Genomic DNA, 15,020 nt, shown 5'->3' with positions numbered 1-15,020 from the left:
ACTGTAACACTCTGCAACTATAATATTAAGGGAGCTGCCACTGCTTCCCAAAGTTATACTGATTACTGATCCGGGTCTTAAAGAATTCATCATGTTTACCCAAAGGTAGTTGAACAGATGTTTATTGGATGACCTTTGTAACATTTCCAGGTGGGGTTCAGGGACCGTCCGTCGGTCGGTCGGCTCGGTCTCACTGCGGCCTGCACGGGCTTCAAAGGGCCGATGATGCTTTATCAGCCAGCTAAGATTTAATTCTTTATTCAGGTGTTTGATGGAGTTAATCAGAATGGAACCACATTTAGGTGATGATGTATTAGCGTGTGGTTCTTAGAGTTTAAAAGGACCGATAATGGACACCGGAGTTGCATTTTACTTCCTTCCTTAAACAGAATACATTTGACGAGGGTTTCCTGTCTTCACACTGAAGATTGTTTTAGCAGTCGAATACTAATCCTGATATCTTGACTTAAAATCTTATCAAATGTTTATGGAGGAGTGGAACACCGTGAATCATTTCAATGAGGTGGTTTTGTGTTACTTTAATCATGGTGGTAAACGATCATTCTTTGACAATTACAAGAAATACACGTGTAGTTTTATGCAGATATTTGTAACAATGGATTGTTCATCATCACTGTATTTACGTTAATTGTATGTATTCTGTTGAAATCTTAATCTTTGACATCTCTGTTCTGTGAGAAATTAGAATTACGTTTTATATAAGTGACACATAATAACAAAAAGCGTGACACAGGGTTACCGTATGTGTAAATGATCCGCCCTCAAAATAATAATGCAAGTTGCTTTCATTTCCTTTGCTGATAAATGCAGAGAATCCAGTGAATGTCTGACAGCTAGTGTTGGGCGGCCTAAAGTCAGCTTCTCCATTTCAATTTTCAAACTGGCTGCACGCTTCAGGGTATTTATGAAAAGGTGGACTTGATGAGCACGATGGGTTCAGTTGTAATAAATTATCGTGCCGATGCTTTATGGATGTGTTTTCAAATTTGAAAATTGGCAATCTGTAAGACTTTGGCCTCACTTGTTGCTAAAATTCCAGTTTCCCTGGACTCCTCCTGGTCTGTTTGATCACCGCACAGCAATATAAACTACATTTGACTTCTTGTCCAGCCCTGCTCCTCTGAAGTTTACAAAGATCAATGCCAAAAGGGTTTTATTTTGGTAAGAGCCAATAAGTAAATTGGAAAATAAAAGAAGTGACAAGCACTCCTACCAGCAGTCTTGATGTTGTTGCAGAGGGAGAGAAAGCAAAGATTTCTAAAATTAGACCTATTATTTGTGTACAATCAATGTTTTCTAGGCTGTGCTGGTGTATTGTTCTGTATGACTGATGGCACATGATGAAATGTGAAGGTTATAAATGAAGTTTTCATTGATGTGATACTTTGCCTTCATTCCTCACTCAGACGTGAAAGATCCCACCATACCCCCAAGGCCAACAAAATAAAAGTCCACATTTTCAAATGTTCGTTTGCTGTCTTTGAATTCAGTGTCGTGTTTTCTTTCTGCTACATGTAAGCGCTGGCGCCTAAATTCCAATCAAATAAAACTTGAATATTGTGATATTCACTAAAAACTCACACAAGTCTATTGATAACCCATCAAATATTTCTACTCGTTTACTATATTGTCTTGTTTATTCAGACAACTGGAACAAAGTTTAACTCGAAAATTATATTTTGTCACAATTCAACGTGTGTGTAAGTTATGCTATGCTGTAAATAATAATGTATATTGTCAATATACAATTAAATTAGAATTATCTGACGCTCCTTCTCACGCCGTGCGTCACGCCGGAAGGACGCACCTGTGTTTGATTGGTGGGGGCGTGTCCTGCACCTGTGACCTGTTGGAGTGTTCGGCAGCACGAGGCGAGATCAGGCGTGGGACGATTTGACAGCTACAAACTCGGTGAGTGAAGCGGATCGATGACGGTGTTTTTGTTTTTGACACGCAGCCGTACATTTTTCCGCGTTGTTTTTTATCCTTTGAGCTCTGACGTTGAACTCACAGACGGGAGTCTCTTAGCTTCTGCGTCTGCGAGGACGTTTCATTTGTGTTTATTGCGTGGCCCGTTTCGCATGTAACAATGATCAGGAATAGGAACCCTTCTGTGGGGGAAGGACCGACTTCCCTGTTTGTTGACAAGTCGTTTCAACAGTCACTAAATATAAATAAAGTCATCCCTTTAACTCAGAGGTCCCCAAACTTTTTTCCTGAGGCCCACATAACTTTTCCCTTCTCTGATGGAGGGCCGGGGTCAGTTTGTACAGGAAAAGTGTGACGATGGCAGGGGTGCCTAAACATTTATTGTTTTCCAGACAGCCACCAAATAACCCTTTCTTCACAGAAAAAAAAGTCGGGAAATAAATAATAACACTATTAATAAAATAAATATTAACCCAATAACCCATTCTGGGTTCGTCACAGAAAAAAAGTCCATGGAACATTACCTTTCTGGTCGTATGTGATCATCATTAAAATTGTCCCAAACAAAAGGAAGGAGGCGTTTCTTCAGAATATTAATATATTCTTCACTATCAATATTATTTTTAGGAAACAAAAGATTGAATTAATGACCCCGCTTAAATGCACCCCATACCATTATTGATCCCCCACCGGCTACTGGTGTTGTATGGAAAGGAAAATAATAATGGAAAAGAAAATAAATTATTTTTTTCATTTAATTTTTTAAATCTGGGATTGTTCAGGGGGCCGTAGTTTGGGGACCACTGCTTTAACTTATGGAGACGATGCTTTGGCTGCTCATTAAATATGTTTGGTTTTTCATCAAGAAATTAAACTGATTCTGATAATGTTGCGGGTTTTGTGGCCCAAGCAGCAGTTAGATGGGCATTAAACACTCAAGGGGGTTACATATGCATGTTTGTGGAAAAAAGAAAAAAAAAGTTTTATCAATTGATCAATCTGATTTTGGAAGCACCGTTATTAGAGGTATTGCCACAATTCTGTTTCTGCTTCTCCTCAGACCTGACCTGGCCAAGAGTGGGATCCTCCCTCCCATCATTTGGATTTGAGCTCCAGATGGAGGGAGTGCTGCTTCTAAAATCTGTTTCCCTTCCGGACCGTTCCTCTCAAGACTCTCCTCCACTTTCCCCGGATGCTCAGGAAGATTCAAACCTCCTGTCATCTTCTCCTCTACCTCCCATCCTGTGCGTTACCAATGCACAACCACCGCCACCCCCTCCTCCTCCACCACCACCCCCTCCCCCTCCTCCTCCTCCTCCTGCTCCTCTCCTTCCTCCCCTTGCTTTTGGGTCTTGTAAGATCCAGCGACGTTGCATGAAAAAGCTGAACTGGGACACCATCCCCAGCCGGCATGTGCTGGGAAAATTGAACGTCTGGACGTCGACACGTCCGCAGAGGAATCTTGTGCTGGATACCCAGAGCATGGAGGAGTTGTTCAGTCAGAAGGACAGAGGGGCCTCACTTCGAAATCCAAGCTCCATTGGTCTGAAGAAGGGTGATGGCATGGATCCCTTTGCACAGGAGCCTCGGGTAGATAATCGGAATGTTGCAGACACTGTTTGGTGGAACAGACGGCAGCCAGTGTTTACAGACAGGCCGGTGTTTGGGAAGTAATAAACACAAATAGGAGCTGCTTTCTTTAAAATAACAATCACACAATCGATCAGGAACTGGGTTTTGAGGATGTTTTTGCTTCCTCTGTCATAATTTTGGGTGGAGACTCATCTTCCTCATTTGAATAAGGATGCTCAGTGGATTGGCGTCAACAGCTTTTGTTCCTTTTTTCTTTAGGTCACAATACTCGACTGCAAAAAGAGTATGAATATCGGGATCTTCCTGAGACAATTCAAGAGGTAAGAAGTGTTTCAAAGAAGGACAGTGGTGTGATTTGATGAAAGGATGCAGATCAGAGCAACTGGTGGAGGAATGGCAACACGATGAACCCTCCGTTCAGGACATGGAGGAACAGTGATCTTCATTCACTTCTCGTGTGTTTGCCATCACCTGAGCAGCAGACGTTTTAGTTCAGTCGATCATATTCTGTGGAATAGAAATCTGCAGTTAAGCAAATGTTAAATGTTGCAGCTTGAAATGTTCAGGCTGGTTATGGAGGGAAGTCACCCAAACACAAAGGATCTTATAAAACCGGGTTTTGTCTCCCCCTGCAGGCCAGTGAAAGAAATGGTTCGGGACATTTGTGATGGGAACGGGCTCAGATTTGAAACGGGCAAGCTGAAAGATCTTTGTAAACTGCTGCCAGAAGAAAGTGAGGTAACGAATCCATATTCCTATTTTTCACACTTTTGTCCAATTTGCTTAAAGTCTATTTAATATTTTACCGGGTATAAAAATAATCTATGATTAGGAAATTATAACAAAAATTAATCAATCAAATTTAATTTGAATGTTTGGGTTCACAGGTGAAGCAGCTGCTGTCGTTCAGTGGAAATCTCTCTGTGTTACCTGAGGCTGACCAGTTTATGGTGCAACTCGTCAAAGTACCAGGGTGAGTTTTCCTTTTGTTCGTCGTACCAATATAATTGGTAGCAATAATATACCGATTAATAACTAAAGTGTGCAAGTTGGGAAAAGCTGTATAAGATCATTCTTTGAGGAAATATGAGCTGTTATTGGCATGGTTTGAGGATTGTCCCTCATCTCTCCGTTCAATAATAATAATGGCAAATAGCTGATAGTTGGTAGTTTTGCTGATTTGTCTCACATTCAGCTACGAGGAACGCCTGAAAATGATGGTACTGAGAGAGGAATTCTTTCCTCTCATGGAAGAGGTGAAGAGTTCTGTTGCTGTAATGACCAAAGCAGCTAACGGTAACAACTGGAGCCTTTTTATATAATCTGAATACTGACATTATATATTTATACAAAGCGTCTTTCTTCTCACCTGCAGACCTGTTGAACTGCGATGACCTCCACTCAGTCATTCGTCTTGTATTAAAAGCTGGAAATTACATGAATGCTGTTAGTATTTTGCTTTGAGATTCGTTTTTTATGTGTATCTATTTATTTTTTCCTTGTACATTAAAGCATTTCAGCTGTTTTTTGAGAATTTGAACATTTACACTACAAATAAAATGACCATTAAAATGCTTTTTTAATTCAGGGTGGTTTCAGTGAAAATGCCATCGGCTTCAGGATGGCCTCTCTTCTCAAGCTGGCAGACACCAAGGCCAACAGGCCTGGCATGAACCTCATGCACTATGTCGCCAAGGTGAACAGTTGCTCTTTGAAGATTTGTGAAATTGTGGATAAATCACTAAACATTTCTATTCCATTTCACTTTACTCTCTTCCTGGTTGAACTTCCCTTCCCAGCAAGCAGAGGACATTGATGCAGAGTTGCTGACTTTTCCCAGTCAGCTCGAACACATCGGGATGGCATCAAGGTGGTGTAGCCACTACTCGGATGATCTTGTTGGTCAAAACGGTTAAACTATTTCACTCTTGCACTGAATGTCGTTGGTAAGCACGTTACCAACCTTTTTTTTTTTTTTACCAACCTAATGCTCCTCGCTAACAGAATTGGCAAAGGGGAGGTAATTGCAGATTTTGAGAAGGAAGCTAAGAAGATCAAGGAAGTGAAGTTGTACACAAGCAGACAGCCCGACCTCTTAATACAAATGGAGACTTTCCTCGTGGTAAAGTTGAACCTTTGTTGTTTTACCTTAATTATGCAGGAGCACCATGATAACAATAGTTTATGCAGTTTTGTCTTTATTCCCTTTTTATACGTCTTCATTTCTCAGAGTGCTGAGGCCAAGCTTGCCGATGTTGCATCGTCTCTGCATGAGCTGAATTCTCTGAGCGATGCTGTGGCTGAGTTCTTCTGTGAAGACCCAGCTACCTTCAAATTAGAGGAATGCTGCTCCATCTTCCATTCCTTTTGCAAGCGGTTTCACACAGCTGTGCAGGTAAGTGTTCCTCGTGTTCTGTTATTACTTTGTGCATTTTCTCATCTAAGACTTCCTCTTTTTACATGACTGTAGGAGAACCAGACTCGAGAGGCAGTGGAGAAGAGGAGCAAACAAAAGCAGAGCTTGCGTACTGCAGCGAAACGACTCTTCACGGTGTCTTGTCAAGGAGGTGATCCTGACCTGGATTCCTCCTTGGAGTCGGCCTTGCATAGCTTCCTATCCAGCATTCCGGACGGATCAACTAGAAACAGGAAAGCCATGCCTCCCCCTTCTGAAAGATCCGCCAATGAGCATGGTTCTCAGATGGTTCAGTCAGTTGAAAAAACTGATGCTGTGCCTTCTGCTGGACAAGAGAGGCCTGAAAACATACAACCCCAGCTGCAAAGAGAGGACGAGCAACTGGACAACGAAGGAGAAGCTGAAAAGATGCGTGAGGTGACTCAGAGGGTGCTTCGACAACAAAATTGCTGCCAAGATGGAGACAGAGTTTCAGGCACATCTAATAAGCTGGAGAGAGCGCAAGACACACCGGCTACACCAACAACCCCTCAGCCCAGGACCAGGGACTACTTCTTTGTCAACAATGGGGACTTGGGTTCTCCGTGGACGATCCTGAGCCCTTTCACTTGCCCCCAGAGAAACCCAGTCCAGCAGAATAGTCCAACACGCCCACAGAGACTATCCTTTCCATTGACCAATGATGACCCTGAAGATGGAGTCTGGGTGGGTAACATAGACGATCATCTTCCCAATTCATCCAATCAAGACTGTCTACCATCCCTATCTGGGGCTTCTTCATCTATTCAAAGAACTGTGTCAGATGGTCCAATCCACAGGTCCGTTTCCGTGGATGAGCCGAGACAATCTCCAGCATCTTGCTTCTGGGTGGAAGACTTGTTCCAGAAACACAAACCTCAACGGTCATACTCTTCTGGATCAAGGACGGAAACCAGAGGAGGAAAAGAAGCATTAGCCTCTTCAGTGTTTGTTGGCAAGGCTGAGGGGCAGATGGGCTCGTCTGGGATCATATCCTTCTTCAGACGCATTGGAGGTAGGAATAAACCTGGCAGTGTGGAAGAAGAGAACAAAGGACTTAACACTTAATTAGAATTTTCATTCAGATTTGGAGAATACTTTGCCTTTTTTATGTATTTTTAAAATGTGTTTCTGTGTTTTTAATGGTTTACTCTCCAGTGGAACCAAGGCAAATGAGGACTTGCTTTGATCCGTGAGGGTCTTACTACTAAATCCTATCTTCTTTTTTTGTCTTTTTGTGCCCAATAAAGAGTAATATTCTAACTTTAATTTTTTTGGCTTGTATGCTCAACCACGTTTACTGTTACTAATGGTTTGGCGGGTGTTACTGCCTCCTGAATGATTTCTGCTCTTTTGACAGTTCTTACCTTTTCAGTTGTTTCAATAGCAAGAGAGACTTGGCTGTAATTTTAAGGATTTGGCATATGTAGTAAACATGTAATTAAGCCACTTCTTCTTCTATCAGCTAGTCCCGTGAGGGGACGCCATGGCAAATCATTTTTCTCCACATCACCCTGTCCTTTACATCGTCCTCCCCCCCAACAGCATCCACTCTCATGTCCTCCCTCACTACGTCCATGTATCTTCTCCTGGGTCGACCTCTAGCCCTGTTCCCTGGCAGTTCCATCCTCAGCATCCTTCTACCGATATAGTCCCTGTCTCTCCTCTGGACATGTCCAAACCATCAAAGTCAATATCTAACCTTCACTGTCCCTCTTATTGTCTCAATTCTAATCCTGTCCAACCTGGTCACTCCCAAGGAGAACCTCAGCATCATCATCTCCTCCACTTCTAGCTCCGCCTCCTGTCTTTTCCTCAGAGCCGCTGTCTCTAAGCCGTCCATCATGGCTGTCCTCACCACTGTCTTGGAGACCTTTAATTTAATCCTCGCTGACACTCTCCTATCACAGAGCACACCTGATATTTTCCTCCACCCACTTCCGCTCCACATTCAACATCGCTCTGTAATGTTGACCCTGTGTGCTTGAAGTCCTCGACCTTCTTTATGTCTAAAACATGCAATTAGACTGCCATTAAAGAGTAAAGCAATCAGTTTGATAAATTTGGTAGTGCCTCTCAAAACACAAAATCATAGGTGATCACAAATTCCACTAATCTATTAAACTAGGACACTAAACTGTAGCAAACCGACAAATCCCAGCTCTACACCGGTTTTTGTGTCGTCTTCCCATGTCCAAATTCCCATCCCTCCCAACTGAGTGAAAAGAAAGAAGCGCTTTTCATTCTCCTGGCATTTCAAATCAACTGGCACAATGATTAGAATTAAATAGGCAGTCTGGGAATGCAGTTTAAGGAGTTCTGGGCCAATGAGAAATTTGCTTTTCTTTTGGTTGAGGTTCTTAAAAGACAGACTCAATGTTGGGCCAAGCACACAGGTGGAGATTACAGTCTAGAGTAGACTCTAGCTCTTTAAGCAGAGTGCTACATCAGAAATAACTGCTCTATTTTCTGTAAAATGAGAGCGTCAGGGATACACAAACGCTGTTATGTTGTTCGCTGCAACAGCTACCGGCTCGAGGACAGATGATCAGAGTGGATAAAGTTTATTTTTGGTGGTAATGTTCTGGCAAAAATGTTTTAGTGTGTGATAAACACTTGGACCCTGACTGCTTTTAGAACCTGCTTGCAGACTCGATCGGAATCGGAAGTTACCTCCCGATCAGGACTCTAATATATATGGCGGTGGCAGCTGCTGGTCATTCAAGGAGAGATACTGAGGAACACGTTTTGAAGCTTCATTGATGGAAATGTTGCGGGAAATTTCAAAGTGATTCATAATCCAGCATCTCCTGTGGATCATCACCAAATCGGAAGCCAACCTGACCCCGTGGCGCAAGGGTAGCGCGTCTGACTCCAGATCAGAAGGCTGTGTGTTCAAATCACATCGAGGTCAGCTCCTGTAACAGTTAAGAGGGACTGATGATGCCGTCGATCTTCCCACCGGGAAAACATCTGTGGAAACATTTTACAGAAACATATAAAAAATCATGAAAAGCAAACCAGTAGTCCAAGAAGCAAACACTTCCAGGAGTTATGGCACAAAGGCCATGTGTCTGACTCCAGATCAGAAAATGGTCTCTTCAAATCATGTTGAGGTTAAATCTTTAGTTATAAAGGACTGACAGTAGCTTCAGTCTTCCCTCCCAAAGAAATTATGGAAACATTTTGTGTTGTGCCAAATGTCAGAGCGAGCAGACCTTGTGGCACGAAGGTAGCACGTCTGACTCCAGATCAGAAGGTTGCGTGTTCAAATCACGTCAAGGTCAAATCTTTAGCTCTTTAACAGTTATTAATGGCTGAAAACAGCTTCGTGCTTTCTTTCACAAAGAAATGAAATAGCACAGACCATAAATATAACTAACAGCTAGAAATTATTCCACAATTTAACTAAGTTCCCCAAACACTTTCTGTATATGAAATCTTTGGTCAAAATTAGAAACAGATGCTGTAGGACAGCGTCCCTCTTTTCTGTCTCAATCAGCTCTGTCAGAAACGCCTCTGGATGGTTTAATTTTGCAGTTTTTGCGTTGGTCATGACCCGAAACCACCAAAATATTTGGGTAGAAACATGGGGAAAGTTATTTTTTCACAATATGTCCCCTTAAATACCTGAGGAAACAAATCTGGTTGAAATGGAGGTAAATGTTTTACAACAAAACAATTTTGTTTTTGGACACTTTCAATAATATCTCTCTCCACAAAGGATGCTCTGTTTTTGCTGGCCTTTACCAAGACACTTTGGAAGTTGGACAAACTGTTTTGTTGTATCTTCAAAAGCTATAGATCTAGATCCAGAAGAATCCACCATTCCTGAAAATGTGCTTTTTGTGAATAACTTCTAAACTAATAATGATATCAATATGAATCTAATTGTTGAAGGTATATTTTCATGATTGAGGCCATGTACACGTAGCTGTTTATTTTTATTTTTTTACCAAATATTTTTCCTCCTCCGCATCGAAAAAAAATAACATCCATTAATCCATCCTCACGTCACCGCATAAACGCGTTGTTAAAAACGCATGCCAAAAACGGTGTATTTTTGTATTTTTCTTCTCATTCTTTTATTTCTTTTGCACATATAATTGTATTAGTGATTTTATATTCCTCGCTGTTAGATTTCCTTCTATTTTGTTCTCTGAAGATGTTTTGTGTAATGTCGAAGGGTGAAATCTGTACTGTCACTGTGAGTTATGTTAATAAAGTTAAAAAAGAAAAAAACGAATCGGCGGCGTCGTTCCCCAAATCCTATCCAATCAGAACGCTCCGTCTGCCGTCGTCACTTTCATCAAACATGAATGGCGTCAGAATTGCTCCTAAACATACTTTTGGAATACAAAGCCAACAAGTAAGCGATACGTTTTGAAGGCATCCGCGCTGTTTCTGAATGTAAACACGGGTCGCACACATATGATGTCACAGCAGCTTTCGTCGCGGCAGTGACGTTACGAAACAGGCGAAGACGCGTAAACGGAGTTTTCAAAAAAAACATCATTTTTAGTGACATAAATATGAGGTTTCGTGTGAGTGATAGGCCAAACCGTGGAAAAATATCTTAATTTTTGGAAGAATACACGTGTACATGCCCTAAGAAATCTACAAATATACATAATATACATGTTGGGCCATTCTTTTTCGTGTAAATCACAATATAAAGAGAATGAGAGGTATTTCTATACAAGGTTTACATAATTTCTTCGGCGCAGAAGAAAAGTTGAAGTTATTATCAATCCTTCGTGACCTCGACGTGATTTGAACACGCAACCTTCTGATCTGGAGTCAGACGCGCTACCGTTGCGCCACGAGGCCTTCACATCAGTGCTGCTTCTACGCGTGTCCGGATTCTGCAGGCAGTATTGTGATTTTGTCATATCCATTGCAGATGTGATGTTTTTGTTTGTTTGTCTGTATATTTGAAAATAACCTACACCGTGAATGGGCTCCTCTGACTGACCGAACATCCTGACTATGTGTCGGACGTTGTCGATGGAAGGTGCATTTTTACTCCAATTCGTCTTTGGTGCGTGGCCTTATTACGTATCCCTTCATTTTGAAATATGTGCCATGATGCTGACCATCCAGCAAACTGTCCGGAGCAACACTGAATCTTTGCACAGACACTAGATGGCGCAGTTCAACCGATGATGGATTCCAACATCCGTCAATCTGGTTCACCTGCGTCCAACAAACAGGACCTGCAATATTTTGACCTGAAAAAATACATTTAAAAAGACTGCAACTCCTTTTTTTTTTTTTTATTGGTGATTCTGCTGGGCCGTAACTTTGACACATGTGCAAGAAGCTGGTTTCCATCCTTCACTGAGCTATAACAATAAATTAATCATATATAAATTGACCAGTGACGATTTAACAAAATTAAACGTCAATGTTTGTTTATTTATTTGTATAATACAAATTATTTTCTTTGCAGGATTATTATTGACGTCCATACTCTTACTCAGTTTACCTGCTGCCTTCACAAGTGACCAACCTGTCTGGAGCAGAATGGATGGGTGAGTGCTCCTTTCTGTCTTTTTCCACACACTTTGCTTTTCGCTGGACTTTGTCTAGACTCTAACACCGCCAACCTGAGAAAGTGCTTTCCTGAACATTTGTTTGTTGCAAAAAGATTTGCTCAAGGCTGACATGATTGTTGCTCCTGGCCCAGCTGTCGACGCTGTGGTCGGGATGCATGCTGTTTTCTCTACATACATTCATACATACACGAGAGGCGCTTAAACATAATGGAAGCATCACAGAGCGTATTGATTAGCTGGGTAAATGTCACACTGCTTCCAGCCATCCATTTGGCTTCACTTAGCTCACTTGCAAAATGCATACGCCGCTGGACACACTACCAAAAAAAAAAAACCCACACACACATATATACATTCAGCATATATAGTATGTGCACACAATATATTTGCTCTTTTGTGTGAATTGTCGTGGAACATTTTGTTAAATATACACTAAAAATGTGTCTGCGTGACTCAAATGTGTGTCTCTAACTGGAAGTTTTTTTTTTTTTTTTAAACCAGCTGTTCTAGATGAGCTTTTATTATTTGCTGGTCAGGGATGAGAAGAAAACAGGACTGCTTCAGAGAGAGAGAGAGAGAGAGATAGAGAGCAGCCATCTGCATGTTCTGCTGCACTGGATGCAGTCTCCATGGCAACGTGGTGCTCCAGCAGCAGAATGCCGGGAAGATGGATCTGTCCCCACCGCCATGCACATTCACAGGGGCACTTACGAAGAGGATGGTGCTCACACCTTTGCTGTCCTCACACACACACACACACACACACACACACACATACACAGACACCATGTTATGTTGTTCCCTCCCTTCCTCTTTATAGATCTCTCCATCAACCATTGCTTGGCCCCTTTTAAGGTCCACATTTTTCACGTCCTCCAGTCGTTGTTTACAACAATTCCCAACAGGCTTTGGTCATTTTGTCTCTCTTGTTCTTCTTATCAGTTGCTCTGCACCTGAGGAGGAGGAGGAGAGATGTTAGCGGTATCCCCACTGTTCTTTTTTCTGTTTTTTAGAGTTTAACCTTTTCTTTTACAAATGGAGTCAGGAGGGAAAAGAAAGTGAGAGAGGCCAGCGGTGTTAAAAAAAAGCTGCCTTTTTGTTGCCACCTCCCCTCATGTCTTACACTATTGGTCAATTCAGTACCCTCCCATTTCCACACCAACCAGTCAGCTTGTACAATATACGTATCTGTATCTCTTGCCACTTTCTCTCTCTCTCTCTCCCCTTCTTCAACACACACATGCATGTGTTGAAGCCAGATCACACACACACACACACACAGTTCTACCTCCATCTCTGGATTCTCTTGGCGAGGTGTTTTTGTTGTTGTTGCTTTGGCGATGTTGGGATTGGTATGCAGATATCGCTCCCTGTGGAGGAGAGCCCGCTGAAACCTCCCTGTAAGTACATCTTTCTCCATCATAGCTCTTTCATGCAAACCACATTGTGTGCCAACACTCATTCCTTCGTCCTCCAGTGTTGCCGTCACACACCCTCGTCTCCTTGTCATTCGGTACAAACATCTCCTCCTACTTCATTCCTGTCTCCCGCCCCCCTCCCCCTCCCACTGATAGACGCACCCCATGCTGTCTGTGTGCAATCTGAAGCTGTGGGCAGGTTGCTGCCCTGTGATGGGTTTGTATCGTGCAGCATGAATGCTTTCTGCTTGTGTATGCGACACTGGCCTGACAGTGATTGTAGACGAGTGGACAGCTTGGGGTGCATTTACCTTCGGGAGGGTAGGTAATGGGGTGATGGAAAGACTGGGGGCGGGGCACTGGGAAGGATGATTTGTGGCTGTATGCGTGTTTTCCTCAAAACGTTCCTTTCATTAGTGGATGTGTGCGTGAGATTTCTGTGTGAGAGTTTGTCTCTGAGAAATGTTCAGGGTATTTATAAAACAGCATGGATTGGGTGCAATTCACTGCAGAAGGGTAACGGGGGTGGGGGCACTTCACTGACCCCAGAGGAAATTCCAGAAAATGGCAATCGATGTTAGAGGTTATAGAAATCTTACAGTTGTTGGCGAACTCTGCGAGTCTTCTGTCCATGCTGCATGTATTAAAAAGATCTGAGTCATCACTCTGAGTCTGGCGAATTAGTAACTCTCAACATTAGACAGGGACGAATTTCCCTGACATATTTGGTTACAAAGATCAACGCCTGAGCCATGGCTGAGGGTTAACGGCCGGCAAGAGTCTCTAGTAGACTCAAAAAGGAGGGCAGGATCCCACTCAGGTGACCTCAGGGTCAAGCACGGGTGGCGAGCAGCAGTCACTCCATCTTATATAGTGTTACGACTCATTTCTTTTATTAAGAATGCACATGATCCTTTAAAAGCAGTGAGAAAATACACATAATTCCAGTAGTGTGAATATATACATGACATTTTGGTGGTGAAACTGTGTAGAACTTTTTCTCATTATTCGACACCAGCATATATGAAGTGAGTAGTTTCTTGTCTTATGGAAATATTTCAAACTCCTATGAATGCACTAGTCAAATATTTGCACAAGCTTAAATCAAAATGCACTTTGATCTCATGCCACCAAGATATTAGAGAACATGTGATCAAATTAAAACTGAAAGAAAGCTTAAAATAAGCAGTCAGCATCTGTGTAGATGGACCAAAGAGGAAAAACTAAACATTTGTGTATCAGGATAATCCTAATTCATTGTCTGTGTGTTCTGTTTTCCACTGGAAAGCCTTTGCGCTGTGTCGGATGCACCCGTGTGTCTGCGTGTGCTCATTTATTCATGTGTCCTTGTGTCGTGGAGCGTGAGCTGTGTGCTAATATGTTGATCCAGGCGATTCCTGAGGCACATTCCCGTCGGCTCGGCTCAGATTAGGCAAGCCGATAATTTTAGCTACGTTTATGTCAGTCAGTATCATGTGGAGGGCGGATGCAGGATGCAACGCCTCTATTTATTGTGTATCAACCAGCACACTGACCTCTCTAGAGGTTCTTTTTTGTTTCACTTGCAGCGGCAGCAATCTGATGTTTAAAACACACAAGAAGCAAAAATACAGAATTTTGAATGTTTTAAAAATAGAAGGAGCGCTTTCTATAAAATCTGCTGTGTGCTATTGGACTGGATTGTGTCGTGTTGGAAGGAACATGCATTATTTTGACAACCCAGGGTAGGCTATATGGTTTACTGGTTCTGGTTCGTGCGTAGATGTTGACATATGTGTAAAACCTAAATCTGCACACCTTTCAGCATGATAGAAAACAACAACAACACAATTGTGTTTCTAATCCCTTAACTACTGTAATTAACTTGAACCCGTTTAGGACTCTGAGCGTGGCGCACATTCACAACTCAACAAGGAGGTTTTTTTTGTCTCATTAAATTGAGGCAGGCAATTTTCTCCTTAATGGCCAGAGAGTAACGACGTTTGTAGCTTCTGTGACATGAGAGGGCAATAAAGGCTTTTTATTTGTGATCATTTCCTGCGTAAATAAACGGCCGCACAAAAAATT

At 42.2% G+C, this 15,020-nt stretch overlaps 2 non-coding genes across 2 annotated transcripts; one reads left to right on the top strand and one right to left on the bottom strand.

Annotated features, from left to right (window-relative positions):
- The first annotated feature begins 8,819 nt into the window (after nt 1-8,819).
- trnaw-cca (transfer RNA tryptophan (anticodon CCA)) lies at nt 8,820-8,891 on the top strand. The gene has a single exon. It is a non-coding gene; the product is annotated as a tRNA-Trp (tRNA).
- Nucleotides 8,892-10,735: 1,844 nt separating this feature from the next.
- Nucleotides 10,736-10,807, bottom strand: trnaw-cca (transfer RNA tryptophan (anticodon CCA)). The gene has a single exon. It is a non-coding gene; the product is annotated as a tRNA-Trp (tRNA).
- Between the last annotated feature and the right edge of the window lie 4,213 nt (nt 10,808-15,020).

This window comes from Brachionichthys hirsutus, chromosome 10 (assembly GCF_040956055.1).
Source record: "Brachionichthys hirsutus isolate HB-005 chromosome 10, CSIRO-AGI_Bhir_v1, whole genome shotgun sequence".
Classification (NCBI taxonomy): Eukaryota; Metazoa; Chordata; class Actinopteri; order Lophiiformes; family Brachionichthyidae; genus Brachionichthys; species Brachionichthys hirsutus.
Note: the sequence above shows the minus strand (reverse complement) of the source record. Positions and strands in the feature narration are given on the sequence as shown.